Source organism: Canis lupus, chromosome 25 (genome assembly GCF_048164855.1).
Source record: "Canis lupus baileyi chromosome 25, mCanLup2.hap1, whole genome shotgun sequence".
NCBI lineage: Eukaryota > Metazoa > Chordata > Mammalia > Carnivora > Canidae > Canis > Canis lupus.
In genome coordinates this window covers 12,033,505-12,050,481 of record NC_132862.1, presented here as the reverse complement: position 1 = coordinate 12,050,481, position 16,977 = coordinate 12,033,505, and the positions used below count along the sequence as shown (strand labels likewise).

The following is a 16,977-nucleotide window of genomic DNA, read 5'->3' as shown; positions in this document are numbered from 1 at the left end:
ATAATGTTCCAAATTCTTTAACCCAGATTATCTCATTATCCTGCTAGCACTATTCTTGTTCAAGCCCTCATCTTTCACCTAAACAACCACAGTGCCCTAAATGTGTCTCCCAATCTGGCTATGTCCCACTCAAATTCCTACTCTACACAGCATAGCACCTAAATGATCATCTAGTTGTGCTCTGAAAACTTCAGTGGTGATACTCAGGTTATGCTCCAACAATTCAGTCCACTGAGGGTCGGGCCCAGGAAACTCTACTTTTAAGAAACACCTTGGATGGTCATTTTGCAGACCAAAGTTTAGAACCAATTGTCTACAGGGGAAAAAAAGCATAACATCTTTTCAATATAGCATAGTATTCCATTTTTTAAAGAAAAATATGTATTTAAAATTACTTATGTAATAAGTTAATATTGGGTAATGTGTACTGGGTAATATTACTTGGGCAATATATTACCAAATATATGGAGTGAACAATGAAAGTCCCATTTGATCATCCCCCAACCTCAACCTCATTCCTCTCCCCAGAGATAACTAGTGTTTGGTGGGCACACAGTCCTCTTTTTGTTTATTTAGATCTATTTAGGTCTACTTATATATACATTCTATATATAGAGAGAGAGCAAAACAGAGAGAAAGAGAGAGAGAAAGAGAGAGAAAGTATATGTATAGTAATAGAGGTCTACTTCGCTCTGTTCAATAGCTGCATGTGTGAATCTACCATAATTTATTTACTGACTCTTCAGTTGATAGACATTTAGATTATTTCCAATTTTTCACTCATTATAAACAGTCCTGCATGTGCCCAAGTATTTATTTACTGTATTTATTTACTGTAGATTCATAGAAATTAAACTACTCAGCTAAAGCATATGCACATGTATCAATTAGGAAAGACTTGAAACAATGGATTCCACTTCTTCACAACCAACCATCTTTTCTGCCTTCCCTAATATTTACTTCTTCCCAAGGATAAATCACCTCATGAATCCCAGTCAGCTGCCAACACAGAGCATCATGTTTCCCATCTACTTCCAGCAAGAATAGAGAAAGGGCCTTGGCTCTGAATTCTAAGCAAGAGTCTTGAGATCCTGCTTTGATTAGTTTAGGCCAAATGCCCACTTCTGCACTATCAATCATTGTGGCCAGAGAAATAGAATGTTCTACGGACATTTAGAATAGCTAGTCACACATCGCCCCTCTGTAATTGTAGGTAGAACCAGCTTACTTGGAAGTGCTTTGTTTCCCAAACAGAAATCACCAGAGAGAATTTTTTTTTTATTTTTTTACCAGATAGAATTATATATTTGGACATATCAATGACAAATTGCCTTCCAAAAATTTACATGACCATCAGCCATGTATGTAAGTAGCTGTTTCTCAATATTCCCACCAAAATTTTCTGTTATTTATATTTTATTCATTTTTACCTAATTTAGTATTGATAAGCATTTTTTTCATGTTTATTGGCCTTTTATATTTCTCCTATAAACTGCCTATTTACAACCTCTGCCCATATTTCTATTTTTGAATGATTTATAGAAGCTCTGTATACAATCTACACAATAATCAGTCATCCATTAAATGTGCTGCAAATAGTTTTCTCTGTATGTTACTCATCTTTTAACCTTATCATGCTTTTCATTGTTCAGGGATAATTTTTAATTTTTATGAGGTTATATCTGTCAATCTTTTTCTTTTATGGCTTCTGGTATTTATGTCTTATTTTAAAAGGCCTTTTCCACCTCCCATTTTATTTTTAAAAATTTGTTTCAGTATGATCTCTCTTCATATACATTTATAATTTCTTTTGTACTCAGCTGCTTAACTCACCTGAAGCTTACTTTTATGGATGATTAGGATAATAGTCTACTTTTCCTTTTTTCTTAATCAATAACTAATTTTTCCACACACTATTTATTGTGTAGGTTATACATTCCCCCATGGATTTAAAAATACCAATTTTATTATAACCTAAATTTCTACAAATGAATGTAGATCTCTTCTGGTCTCCCTATTGCACTGATTGGCACTCTAATCTATGACACCATTTTAATCATGTCTTTAACATGTTTTTATCATTGCAGAGCAATATCTATAGGACATGCCAGGGCCTAACTCTTTAGCATGATATCTGATAATCTCTAAGATGTGAAGACTATTTATGACTCCAGTCTTCTCACTCATCATCTAGCCTCTCATCTTTTAGAGCTTAGTAAAACCAAAGGTAGATCATTCCAAATAGAGATAATTCTATTTATTCTATTCTATTCTATTCTATTCTATTCTATTCTATTCTATTCTATTGTTTCTTTTTTGAGGAACATCCTCCCCCTCCTTCCTTACTGAGTGACTCTTACTCATCCTTTAGAACTCAGCTCAATCAAAATTACTCTTTTACTAACCTTTCCTGAACTTCTACTGTCCCTGTTTTCCAATTGTGTCATCTACTTCTCTTAGAAAAAACCTCTTCATACATGTCTTTCTTGCCAACTTTCCTATGACAGAGCTCATGTTTATTTTCTTTATACTTCCAGCAAGTAGTACAGTCCTTATACATAGGAGATACTCAAAAGATAATTGTTGAATTGAGCTATGTACTTTCCCTCATTTTATTATGACTTATATTCTATAAAGTTTATACCTCTATCATCGGTAGAATAAACTAGTCTTTTTGGAGACTAGATTTGCAAAACAAATGGTAAGAAAAGGTTATTTTTATCTTTTTAAAGATTTTATTTATTTTAAAGAGAAAGAGAGCACAAGCAGGGAAGAGAGGGAGAAGCAGTTTCCCTGTGAGCAAGGAGCCCAATGTGGGGGCTTGATCCTAGCACCCTGAGATCATGACCTGAGCTGAAATCAAACACTTAACCAACTGAGCCACCCAGATGCCCCAAGAAATTTATTTTTAGAAATTCATGTCAGCTTCATCCACCAAAAAGTTTCTTATGATTGAGGGAATTTCCTTTTCCCTAGCATATGCTACAGAAACAGGTTGTAAGCACAGCTCTAGTTCAAATATCTGATAACTGAAAACAAATATTTCACTAAATCCAAATCACAGGTGTTATACTTCATTCTGCTTTTTGTTAAATTGCATTTTATTCTTCCTGAAGAATAATCCCCTTAAAGTTGACTGTGTGAAATCCATTGCCTAGAAATTTTGAGAACTTTCAAAATTGAAACCTATCATTGATTATTGACTGAGTTTCATATATATATGCTGGAACCATATCAGGGGCTTGAAAAATGAAGAGAAATACCCTTGTCTGTTAGAAGTAGAACCTCATGAAAATAATATAAGCAATAATGACTTATCAATACTAGACTAAAAGTATGTAGGGAGTTTGGAGGGGCATAAAGTATTCTTACATTTCTTATATTACTAGATCAGGAAAGTAGACTGTAAACATAGTACTCTAAAAAATGGTTGCTGATCTTCTGGAACAAAAAGCCCTTATGACATACAGTATTCTCTTCTCACCAAAAATGCATATTTTAAGTTTTATCACTGAAGCTTGAACCAAGCTACAGTGATTCTAGGATTCAGGCATGTCTGAGGATAGGTGGGACAAACCTAGCAAAATTACCTTTACAGAAGAGAACCAGCAACCACTTCAGAGGGAAATTCTAAGCAAGGAGGACAGAGGAGCAGAAGTCTCATTCATCCAAGGACCAGAGGTGAGAGTGGGAGGGAAAGAGTGACTTTGAGCACAGCAGAGATTCTATAAATGAACTCACTCTGCAGGCTCTTTTCCACCTGTGCAGATCCGTTATCGGCTGAGTAACTCATTCTCTTCCTGATTCATCTCTAGTGAATGGTCATTTCAGAACAAGTGTCATGTTCCTCATTATCCCTTTTTCATCTCCCACTCCAAGAAGAGGAAGCCTGTTCTAATAGGTCATGTTCTTTTACACTGATCTATTGTGTGGCCTCGAACAAACTGCTTAAACCATTGTGTACCTCAGTTTCCTCACATGCAGTAAAAGGTTAATGATAGTACTTACCTCCCAAGACTAAAAGATGAGTCCAGAGGTGCCTGGGTGGCTCTGTCAGTTAAGTGGCTGACTCCCGATCTTAGCTCAGGTCTAGATCTCAGGGTCATGAGTTGAAGCACCAGATGGGGCTCCATGCTAGGTGTGGAGCCTACTTAATAAAAAATAAAATAAAAAGATTAGTCCAAAGTAAATTTTATAAGAAATAGTATTCAAAAAGATTAAAATATTAATGAAGGATTAAAAGAGCAAATACATAAATAGTAATTAAAATAGTTTAATACATCAAGAACTGAAAACAGAGCTTAACACATAGAAAGCTCTCAGCAAATACCAACTATTATTATTCCCTCTCTTCCTCCACTGCCTCTCCCTTCCTCCTCCATCCCCCTACCCCTCTTCCTTCTTTCAATAAATGTTTCCTCCACTCCCTATTTTCTCTTTTCCTATTCTTCACTCCACAAGTAAAACGGGAGGGAGGAAAGAGGAAGACAGCTGCCAGGCATTATTTGAGCATTCTTCATACATTCATATGAATTCATATTCATATATCTCTTACATGAATTTCATAAAAGTCTTATCAGCTAAGTACTATTATTAATATTTTTTCATTTTACAGATGAAAAAATGAGGCACAGAAAGGTAATTAAGTGGTTCAAAGAAAAGAAATTTAATAAATGTCACATTTGGCCTCTGAAGTTTCCACGTTTAGCAATGTAGATATTTGGCTATTTCTCTCTCTCTCTCTCTCTCTCTCTCTTTTAATTGAGATATACTTTGCATGTACCATTATATTAGTTTCAGGTGATATTTTTGCAATTTTATTTTTTTATTGAGGTGTAATCAACATATAACATTATACTAGCTTTAGGTGTACAACATAATGATTTGATATCTGTATATATTGTGAAATGATCACCACAATAAGTCTCATTAACATGCATCACCATACATAGTTACAAAGTTTTTTCTTGTAATGAGAACTTTAAGATCTATTCTCTTAGCAACTTTCAAATACGCAATACAATATTATTAGCCATAGCCACCATGCAGTACATTAATCCCCAGGGTTTATTTTATAACTGGAAGCTTATACCTTTTTGACCCCCTTTGCAATGCATTTTTAAAGTTTTTTATTTCGCTAGCACTTTTAGGTGTTTTCTGATGAGGATGATTTTTCAGAGAATCTTGTCATATGCTACATAGGGATTTATGGTCGGAATTTAAAGGCTGAATTGCAGAGGTGGGATTGATGGCTCTCTTCCTTATTAATTATTAATGTTTCCCTCTCAATGAGGTCCTTTCCACCCACGAGAAACACATTGTAATATCTCCTCTCTTAAAATAAATTCTCTTGACCCCTATAGTGAATGCTACTGGCTTCTCTCCTTGATCTTTTTTTTTTTTTTAAACCAAGCTGATGGACCCATCTCCAGCTGCAATGTTGGATGCTAATAGTTCACAAATGCCTTTATCTTTGGAGTCTTGTCCTTGGCCAAATGGAAGCTGCCTGGACCAAAAGGTTACACACCTCCAAGTGGGAACAGCTCACCACTCATGTCTGAATTACATGGGATTACAGCCAACCCTTTGCAACAAGGTAGGACCAACTTTGTGGTACAATTCATACTCCAGAGTACCCTGCAGGATCAAGATAAAGCCAATTCCAGCTGAAATCTCATCCTTGATTAGCTCCTTCCTCTTCCTTCTCCGGCTTCCTTCATTCTGTCAACCCAAGGCATGCCCTCTATAAATCACAGATACCCACATCTCCATCTCAAGCTCTTCTTCTAAGAATCTCAATGTAACATGTTCTCTAGCAACTACACTATTTCTCTGCTACAGCAAAACTCCTGAAATAGTCATCTAAACTTGCTGCCTCAGACTCTTCCACTTCCGTTCTCTCTTGAACCTACTCCAATGAAATTTTCATACCCACTGCTTTACCAGAATAGCTCTTGGTCACAAATGATGTCCATATTCCTAACCCTAAGGACAGTACCCATTTTACTCAAACAATTAGCTATATTTGACAGAATTGATTATTCCCTCCTTAGAAACACTATCCTCTCCTTGCTTCCACAACACCACTGTCTCTGTTCTGTGCCCACATTCTTCCTTCACCTCCTTTGCTACTTACTCCTGCACTCTCTGATCTCCCAAATCTTGGACTTTTCTCAGCACTTGGTCCTTGAACCCCTTTTACTTCTTCATCGATATTCACTCCCTGAGTAGCATAGTCCTGTGTCCAACTGACACTCCCAAATTTATATCTCTAACCCTGATTTCTCTTCAGATCCCAAAATCATATATACAACTGCCTGTTCAACATATGTATTTGGATGCCTACGGGTATCTTAAACTTAAGATGTTCCAAAGTCAAACCTACAAATCATGACCTATACTCCAGCCCAAATATGTTTCCCTCACACCTCCTTCTTTCTCATACCCCCACCTTCACCATTTTAGTAAATGTCAATTCTACCTTTCTAGTTACTCAGGCCATAAACCTTGGAGTTATATTGTATTTCTCTCTTTCTATGACACTTTACACGTAGAATCTGTTGAGACACCTAATCAGATCTGCTTCCAAAGTGAATTGCAATTAGCCCTTCTCCAATGTCCGTGGCTATTATCCTAGTCCATGGCACCATCACTTTAGCCTTAACTATTGAAATAGTATCCTAACTGGTCCCTTGCCTTCACCTTATACCTGGTGCCCTGTTGTCCACACAGCACCCAGAGTGATCTTATTAAAATTCAGAATACATTATTTCTATACTCAAGTTCCTCCAGTAGCATAGTGTGGTGGCTGAGAGAATGGACTCTAAGCAGCTTTGGGTCAAATTCCAGACATCTCATTGTGCCTTTGCTTCAGATTTCTTATCTATAAAATGGAGGACAACAAAATACCTGCCTCTTAGATTTGTTATGACAGTTAGAGGAGTTTCTATTGATAACAGAGCCTGATGTCATATGATTCTTTGATAAATGAAATAGTGGCCCATCTTGCTCAGAATGAAAGTATAAGTCCTCTCTTCTCTTACCCCTCATTCACTCCATTACAGCCAATTTGGTCTGTTTGCTTTGGAAGGTACTGCTGAACAATGAACACATCAAGCCTGCCCCCACTGCTGCTATCACACCAAATATATTCATGGCTCATTCCCTCAGTTCCTTTCAGGGTTGTGCTCAAAACCTGCCTTATCAATGAAATTTTTGCTGGACATAAAAATGTATTCTCTGACACTCCATCTTGCCCTGCTTTTTTTTCTCCATATTACTCATTATTTTCTAACATATTATGAATTTTCCTCTCTTTTTTATCATGCCCTCTGCCCCACTGTAGCATATGCTCTTTAATGGGAGAGATTTTTTGGTCTGTTTTGTTCACAGCTATATTACAAACACCTAGAATAGTACCTGGCATATAATAGCATTCGATATTTACTGAATAAATGTACCAATAAATGAATAGAAAGGGAGTAAGGAAATTCTTAAAATATTTCACTGGGATATGAATGAGATATGAATTAGAAAAGCAGCAGTAGGAACTGAAGGGATGAAGTAGCATGATTAAAAAGATATAGTAAATAGGATCAATGACACAGAGTATAAGAGGAAAATTATTTTGAGATGCAAGCCAAAGTGAAAGGCAGACTAGGATGGTGGTGCTTAAAAGCAGAATAGAAAACACAAAAGGAGAAATCCATTTGAGGGAGAACGTAATAAACCTAAGTTACAAGAAGCAGACAAACATCTGTGGCTAGCAGGTGGTTGGAAATTCAGCTTTATTAACAAGAGAGATGAGCTCTGTAACTGGGTTTGAAAGTCACCAGGATACACTGTCATTCAAAACCAAATGACTGAATGTGGTTGCCCAAGGGAAAAGAGTGTGATCGAGAAAAAGGGAAGACAAAACTTGGAGAATATCTGTATAATGTACAGATGAAAGAGAAGCTAGTCATGGAGATGGTAGGAAAGAAACATGAACAAGAATGTCTTAAAAAGTACTGAAATGTATGAAAACCTAGTATAGATTTTAAAAATACCTAGTATAGATTTAAAAAATTCTAATGTAATATTCAGTAGCTGCTGAAATGATATAAATTGTGTCAACTAGAAACTTTTTCAATCTCATCAAAAATCACTACAGTGGAAGTGGCAGGATGTAGGATTTTCATACCTCCTGAAAAGATTGAGCAAATGGGGCACTGTGGCCCGTCCGTCTAGAAACAGGGAGCTTTCCCAAGCTCCTCTCCTGTCTTCCAGGTCAGATCCACCTCTAATGCGTTTTCTAAGACCCTCAGGACTTCTGTACATTCAGTACAGAATTATGCTTTCATTATCTCATTACCCTTTGCCTTGGCTCTCAAGACTCTCTTCTCTAATAATGTTCTTACTGGTTCTACAAGGTCCCATTTCATTAACCCTTCTTTGTTCCAGAAATGTAATTACCTTGTGGCCACTACTTTCCCACAGTCCTAGCTGAAAACTTTTGTTCTCTGAGTGCGATTAGAAGCATCTTCAGGATTGAATACTCCTTTCTGCCTCCTCCATCTTTTGGCATAGGAGATTATCCTCTCACTCTAAGGTCTCCAACAGTAAGTAATTCATGATATCTAACTACCCACATATTTTGTACCTAACAAGCTATTTTACACAGTGATGGAAATGGCAATTATTTACTCTGGGAGTCCTGTCAAGGTCACCACAAAATCATTGCCAGACTATTAAATTGGACTTGGAGGTTCCTCTTTTCCACTATTGATCTTATGGGTGAATTACCCCAAAAAAACTTCCTAACGTGCTATTGGCTAATTCATTGTCAGTGCAATATATATTAAGTGGAATGGGAACAGCATACATCTTACTTGCAATATGTTTTAGATGCACAAATTTGAAATTTATAGCAATGTTCTCAAGCAATGTAATATAGATGAAAAAATACAATTTCTAATGTAATATTCAGTGTTCATAAATATGCCAGCTTGGAAATTACAACAGGCAATGTACAGACTAAGAAAATCAATAGACTCTGGGCACTAATACTATTTCTCAGGACAAGGGTTTATCTTATGTGGCAATAAATGCACCTCCATTCTAACAAGGAAAGTTGTATTGTGATGAAAAAATGACAATACCATATACAATCACTATGTTTTCATCCCCCAGTTGTCAAGTGTATGGGTGGGGCAGGTCTTTATAGCTGCTCATTCATGTGTTGTCATATCAGGGTGGGGGGTGGTGGCGGTGGTGGCAGTATAGTGATGGAAGTAGTGAGGGGTCTGGGGACATGAAGAGAATAGAGTCATGTCCCTGCCAATACTGTACTCTCAATTAACAGAACACGAAGCCTATTTAACATTTTTTAATTGACTTGTAAAAATTCCATATCCATGTATTATATATATATGATTTTATATATATGTATCTTTATATATGTATGTAAAAATATATATGTATATATATGTAAAGATACATATATATAAAATCATATATGTATATGATTTTTTGGCCAGAAAATTACGGCTTCAGTCATTCATTCCACATACATTTATTGGGCATCTCCATATGCTAGACGCCATGAGAGATTCTGGGATACTATCAGTGATCACTGACATCACATAGCTTACAGGCTAGACAGACTGAGAACATTTTGTCCACATGCAAAACACGATTAAGAGAATTGAAGCAAGGGCATTTGTATATATACTTATTTACTCAACAAGCACCATCAGGTTCACATTTAGTGTGTATTTTCAAAACACTAGTAGTGCAAAAAAAATACATACAGACCTTGTCCCAATATTTCCAACATATTAGAGGAAAGAAATATTTGTTCAGCAGACCCGGGGGAAAAAAACCCTGAAGCGCAAACTAGAGAGATGCAGAGCAATAGTAACCTCATTTCCTACTGCTCTCCTTCTCTCTCCCTCTACTATGAACACTCATCAACTATTTTTTCTGCCATGAATACTTTTCTGCAGATATCTGCATGATCAGCCTTCTCATTTACTTCAAGTTTTTGCTCGAATATCTTCTCAGTAAGGCCACCACACTATATAATATAGCAATTCCCTGGCTTCTGGTATTTTGGTCCTCCTTACCCTGCTTTCCTTTCCTTTTCCCATAACACTTATCACTTCTTAATACACCAGGTCATTTGCTCACTTATGATGTTTACAGTTTTTTGCTTGTGTCCCCCTATTAGAATATAAGCTCCAAAAAGGCAAAGATCTTGTTCTTCCCCTGGTGAATGCAAAGCATCTAGGATAGTACCTAGCACATAGCAGATACTCAGAAAGTGAGTACAAAGCACCTAGGATAGTACCTAGCACATAGCAGGTACTCAGAAAGTATTTTTTAAATGAATGATAGTGATGATCATACTAATATTAATTGAGTTTTGAAAATGTGCAAGACAGTATACTAAGCACTTTAATATATGACCTCTTTAAATCCTCATAATGCCAGCATAATCCCTTTTTTAACCTCAGAATAGATACTACTTCCAGTTTTTATTTACAGTTAACAAAAAGGAACTCGTTGAGCATTTATCAGAAAGTTCAAAGAATGAATATGAATGCTAGAGAATCTGGCCCGTGAAAGAAACAAATGACACAAAGCATTACTGGGATTCTACATTCTACCTGAGGCAAAAGTCTGCTGAGGACACCATCCTTGGTTCAGTCACACAGGACACTTTCAGCCACACAGCTGGACTCTGCTGTTTCTATGGTCTCACCACTGTATGATGAGATACCAGGACCATTCCCTCCTTCTTGTAGATCTGAATTTCCACTATGCCATTATTTCCTTTCAATCTAAAGAACTTCCTTTGGCACTTTTTATGTGTGTTTCCGCTGGTGACAAATCCTCTGTTTCAATTTATCTGAAAATGTTTTTCTCTGTCCTTCATTTTTGAAATATATTTTTACTGGATACAGAATTCTAGGTTGATAGTTGTTTTCTTTCAGCCTTGTAAAGTTTCAATTCCATTGCTGTCTGGTTTCTATTGTTTCTGGAAAGAAGTTAGCCATTACTGTTATTAACATTCTCCAGTATATAGAAAATCTTTTTCTCTCCTGTTGTTTTCAGATTTTTTTCTTCTGCCAGTGTCATTACTGAACTTCCTTTGTATGTGGGTTGAATGGGATTTTTTAATCAAATTTGGAAAAATTGGAAAATTATTTCTAACCCACTCTCTCTTTCCTTTCTTTTTAAGTCCCATTGTGGATGGAATGCTTGATAATTTCCCCTAGGTCATTGAAGTTCTATTTTCAAAGTTTTTTCTGTGTGCTTTAGTTTGAATAATTTCTATTGAATTGTTTTCTGTTGGGTTTAACTGATTGTTAATCCCATGCAGCAATTTTTTTTTAATTTCAGAGATTATATTTGTCGGTCTTAGAATTTTCATTTGATTATTTTTTAGAGTTTCCAAATCTCTCCTGAAATTTCCCACCACTTCATCCATTGTAGATTCAAGAAAAATGACAAGTTTCTAGCAAGACTCATAGACAAACACATACACACGCGTGCACGGGGTGGGGGGGGCAAATAGGGGAGAAGAGAGAGAACAAATTACCAATATGAAGAATAACATCCCAGATTTTGCTACACCATCCTGCAGACACTAGGATAATATTATGAACAATACCATGTTAATAAATTTGCTAACTTAAACAAAATGTACAAATTCTTTGAGAAACATAACTTTCTAAAATCAACTTATCAATCAATCATGCAAAATCTGAATAGGCTGATGTTTATTTTAAAAAATGAAGTTGTCGTTTAAATCTTCCCACAAATTCAAGGCCCATATGGCTTCAGTGGTAAATTCTATCAACAACTTAAGAAATAATACTGAACTAAGCCCATTGTTTCAGAAAATATGAGTGAAGACAATTCATCTTATGAACTCAATATGCTGATGCCAAACCTCACAAAATCAATACAAGGAAACCAACATAGTTCAAGAACATAAGTACAAAATTCCTCAACAAAATAGTTGCAGTCAAATCCAGCAATATAGGAAAAGTAAAATAAAGCATGACTAATACAGTCAATCTCAATAATGAAAGTTCATAGTTCATCAATCAATGTAACTCACTATAGTACTAGAATTTAAAAGTTATATGATCATCTCAATAAATACAGAAAATCATTTGACAAAAATTAACACCTATTCATATTTAATGCTACAAAAATGAATGCTTTCTCCTCTAAAATAGAAAACAAAGCAAGGATATCTGTTGTCACCACTTCCATTCCCATTTATGTGGATATTCACAGGAAAGTAGAGTCAAAATTATCTTGGGAAAGAAGAGCTTACACTACGTGATTTTAAGACTTACTATAAATCTATAGTAATAAAGAGAATGTGGTATTGTGTGAGAATAGACATATATATAGATCAGTGGGAACAGAACAGAGACTCTAGAAATAGACCCATACGTGTAATCAGCTGATTTTTAACAAAGTGTCAAGGTAATTTAATAAAGAAAAGATAGTCTTTTCAATAGATGTTGCTGGAACAACTGGAAATATATCATATATATATATCATACATATGTCATCTATATATAGATCATCATGTATATCATACATATCATCTATATATATATCATAGAGACATAAATGAGCATCAACTCTTATCTTCTGCTATACACATAGATAAACTCAAAGTGGTACAAAGATCTAAACATAAAACTATAAACCTTCTAGAATAAAATATAATGAAAACTTCATAATCTTGGGATAATAATTTCTAAGCTAAAACACAAGAAAACATAAATCATAAAGACAAAAAATGGCAAATTGCACTACTCAAAATTAAAAACTTTTGCTCTTTTGGAAGAAGACTACTAAGAAAATGAAAAGGCAAGCCACAGGCTTGCAAACACATATGATTGAAGAAAGATTGGATCCTGAATATCTAAAAGAACTCCTATATGAAAAACCCACAGTGAACATCCTATTCAATGGTGAAGAACTGAGAATTTTCCTCCTTAGATCAAGAACATGACAAGGATGCCCACTCTCACCACTTTTATTCAACACAGTCCTGGAAGTCCCGGCAAGAGCAACCAGACCTGAGAAAGGAATAAAAGACACCAAAATTGGTAAGAAAGAGTAAAACCTTCACTATTTGCACATGATACTATAATATAGAAAACCCTAAAGACCAGCAAAAAAACTACTAGAACTGATAGATGAATCCTGTCAAGTCACAGGATATAAAATCAATATGCAGAAATCTGTTGCATTTCTCTACACTAACAATGAAGCAGCAGAAAGAGAAATTAAGAAAACAATCCCATTTACAATTGTACCAAAAATAATAAAATACCTAGGAATAAACTTAACCAAGGAGGTGAAAGATCTGTACTGTGTAAACTTAAAACATTGGTGAAAGAAATTAAAGACAATACAAAGAGATAGAAAGATATTCCATGTTCATGGATTGGAAGAATAAATACTGTTAAAATGTCCATACTATCTAAAGCAATCTGCAGTGAAATAAACCAGTCAGAGAAAAACAAATACCATTTGATTTTATTCATATGTGGAATTTAAGAAACAAACGAAGCAAAAAGAGAGAGAGAGAAACAAATCAAGAATCAGACTCTTAATTCTAGAGAACAAACTGATGGTTACCAGAGGGAGATAGGTGGATGGGTTCAATAGGTGATGGAAATTAAGAATACACTTGTGAGGAGAACTGAGTGATGTATAGAATTGTTGAATATATAGTACACCTGAAACTAATGTAACACCGTATGTTAACTATACTAGAATTAAAATTAAATTTTTTTATTTAAAAATAAAAATAAATAAAAGAACTCTATAAATCAACAATAAAAGAGCAAAAAACTCAATAAACTACTGGGCAAAAGATTTTGGAGACGTTTTACAAAAGAATCTATATAAATGCCTGATACACAAATAGAGGCTCAACATAAGTAGTCATTTAGGGAAATTAAATTGAAACCATTATGATATATTATTTCACACACACTCAAATACTTAAAAGTAGGAAAACTGACAATACACATATTGGTGAGGACATACTACTACTAAAATCCCCACTGGTGGAATCATAAAATGGTACAACTCCTTTGGAAAACATTTGGATAGTTTCTCATAAAGTTCAATACATGCTTACTGTGAGGTCTAGCAATTCCACTTCTAGATACTCCATATTAAAGAGAAATGAAAATATATGTTCACCAAAAACTGAATATTCATACATTTTTATTTGCAACAGTTTCGTACCAGAAACAGCTCAAGTGTCCAACAGCAGGTGAACAAATAAACAAATAGTCATGACAACGGAATACTATAATAAAAAGAAAAAATCTACTGGCAACATGGATGAGCCCTCAACTCAGCAGTTCACTCACAGGGACAGACTCAACCATAATCACCTCAGTGTTTAGATGTGCAGCAAAATACACTACAGGAATGTTTACACCAACATTATCACACACTGGAATCGACTCAAATGAACTTCAACAACAGAATGAATAAACAGTGACATATTCATTTAATAAAAAATATAACTGTCACACACAGCAATATGAACGAATCCTATCTCATGATGTTGACGGAAAGAAGCCTCCGTATGATTCTATTCACATAAAATTCTAAAAGAGGCAAAACTAATGTGTGGCAATGAAAGTTGTCTCTGGCTGGGAAGCAGCACTGGGGAGGCTTGTGGGTGCTGTGAATGTCCTCTATCTTGATCTGGGTAGTGATTCCATGAGTGTGTTTACTTTCCTGTAAATTGCCAAGCAGTATACTTAAGATTTTTGCACCATATAGTATGTGTGATATATTCAATAACAACAAAAGCAAAATGAGGGAAAAAAAGCAGCTGATATTTTCATGTTTCTATTTTAGCCCCATGTAAAGCATTATAGAGAATATTTGAAATATTAGAAAAGGACAGGGGTCCCTATCTCTAAAGACTTAGGAAGTAAATAGCCAGGGCTAACACAGATACATAAAAAAAATTAATACAGGGTCTATTAGTTTTTCATGGTCACTATAACAAATTACTATAAATCTGATGGCTTTAAACAACAGAAACTTATTTTTTCACAATTCCAAAGGTCAGAATGCCCAAATCAACGTGTTTGCAGGGCTACACTCTCTTCAAAGGTTTCAAGAGAGGGTCCCTCCTTGCCTCTTCCAGAGTAGCTCTTGCCATTCCTTGGCTTGTGGCAACACCGCTCCAATCCCTGTCACTGTCTTCACGTGGCCTTCTTCCCTGTGTGTGTCTCTGGGAGCTTTCTCTTCTTTTCAGGACACCAGTCACTAGATTTAGGGCCCACCCTAATCCAGACCTCATCTGGAGTAATTACATCTGCAAAAAATGCATTGTTTGTAAATTATACAGAAGTGCTGAATTGTTTGACCATTGGAATTCAAAGAAAAATATGATCCTTGTGATCCTAAAAAGTGAGAAGCAGTGTCACTGGTCAGCTGACGCTAGAGTTCTGCTATGGAAACAGCACGATTCGATTCCGGTGAGCAGCATCACATGATCTGGCGACAGAAGGGGAGAGACACGGAGGCCGGCCTTACTGACAAGGAGAGTTCTAGCTGAGGAGTGGAAGAAAATGAGATTGAATAAATAGAGTGAAGCCAAGTTATGAGAGTCCTTGAAAGCCTGGCAGATGAATTTCGACTTGATCCAATAGGAAATAAGAAATGACTGTAAATTCTTGAGCAGAGCAGTGACATGGTGAAAGCCGTGTTTCAGGAAGATTATGCTGGTGACAGTATGCTGGATGGATTGGGAGCCAAAAGGGACTGAAGGCTGATGTACTTTGTCTTTCTGTTCTGGATGAATCTATGGTAGCAAGAGATATGAAGTTTCATTTTAAAAGAAGAAAATGGATGGCTAGAATTACTCTCCTAAATCTTAATAAACTTCCTAAGCTCATTCTGAAACAGAAAAGTAGCCTTAGTAGCATTGCATTTGAAAATGCTGATTGCTCTCCAGATTGAAACTCCTATTTGGGGAAGAAAAGGCCAGACCTTAGCACAGGTCCTTACTACTCAAAGTACAGCGACAGAAATCGCCTGGGACTCTGTGAGAAATGCAGATCCTCAGGCCCCATCCCAGACCTACAGCATCAGAATCTGCCAAGATCCCCGGGAAATTCATCTGCCTTTGAACAGCATATTAAAGTCTGAGAGGCACTGCCACTGTTAATTTCTGCTGAGCTTCGAAAGTTTGGGAAAATGTAGATATAGAACTATTGCAACTGTCACGGTAACTTGAGGGAAAAAAGTATGAACCATGTGCTTCCCATGATGAGACTGTCACATCACTCGCCAGGCCCAGAGGGGTGGGGCTCGCTCACCCACTCCCCTGTCTCATGGGGATTAGCTGTTACACGGATGAAACAGAGCATCTGGTTGCCTTGTGAAATGTGTCACTTAGTACGTGTAGTTGCAATTGAGACATCTGTTTGTCTCCCCACCATTCTGTGGACTCTTACTCTAAAGTGACACTTTTTTTTCTCATTGAAATGTAGCTTCATCCTGCAGTGGCCTCATTGCCTTGCTGTGAAAGTATGAGAGAGAGGGGAGTACCAGATTGGTGCAGATAATGAAAATCAGCAGATAATCCACTTATCCAGAGCCTTGGCAGGACCACTCGCCTTGGGAACATGGTTCTAACCCAGCTGCACAATTTTTTCCCTGGCACTCTTTTCCCCCAATTGCAAGTATCAGTGGTTGCCCCAGGACATCAACAAAGGGAAGAGTATTTGGTAACTGTCCTTTCTGTGTCCCTGTTGCTAGGAGAAATTAAGTTTGCCAGGCCACACAGAAGCAGAGTTTCTCAAACTTTAACATGTCACCTTGTGAAAGCACACATTCTGAATCAATAAAGTAAGAACTGAGATCCTACACCTCTTTTTTTTCTTTTCTTCTAGCTTTACTGAGGTGTACTTGACAAGTAAA

General features: G+C 36.3%; 1 long non-coding RNA gene across 1 annotated transcript in view; it reads left to right on the top strand.

Moving 5' to 3' along the window:
* The window catches only part of LOC140616820 (uncharacterized), a 36,581-nt gene that overhangs the window by 1,139 nt on the left and 18,465 nt on the right, over positions 1 to 16,977 (top strand). The window contains exons 2-5 of the long non-coding RNA XR_012017155.1: positions 1,294 to 1,365; positions 3,599 to 3,681; positions 5,414 to 5,596; positions 8,443 to 8,600. This is a non-coding gene — a long non-coding RNA (uncharacterized lncRNA). The remainder of the gene's footprint in view (positions 1 to 1,293; positions 1,366 to 3,598; positions 3,682 to 5,413; positions 5,597 to 8,442; positions 8,601 to 16,977) is intronic.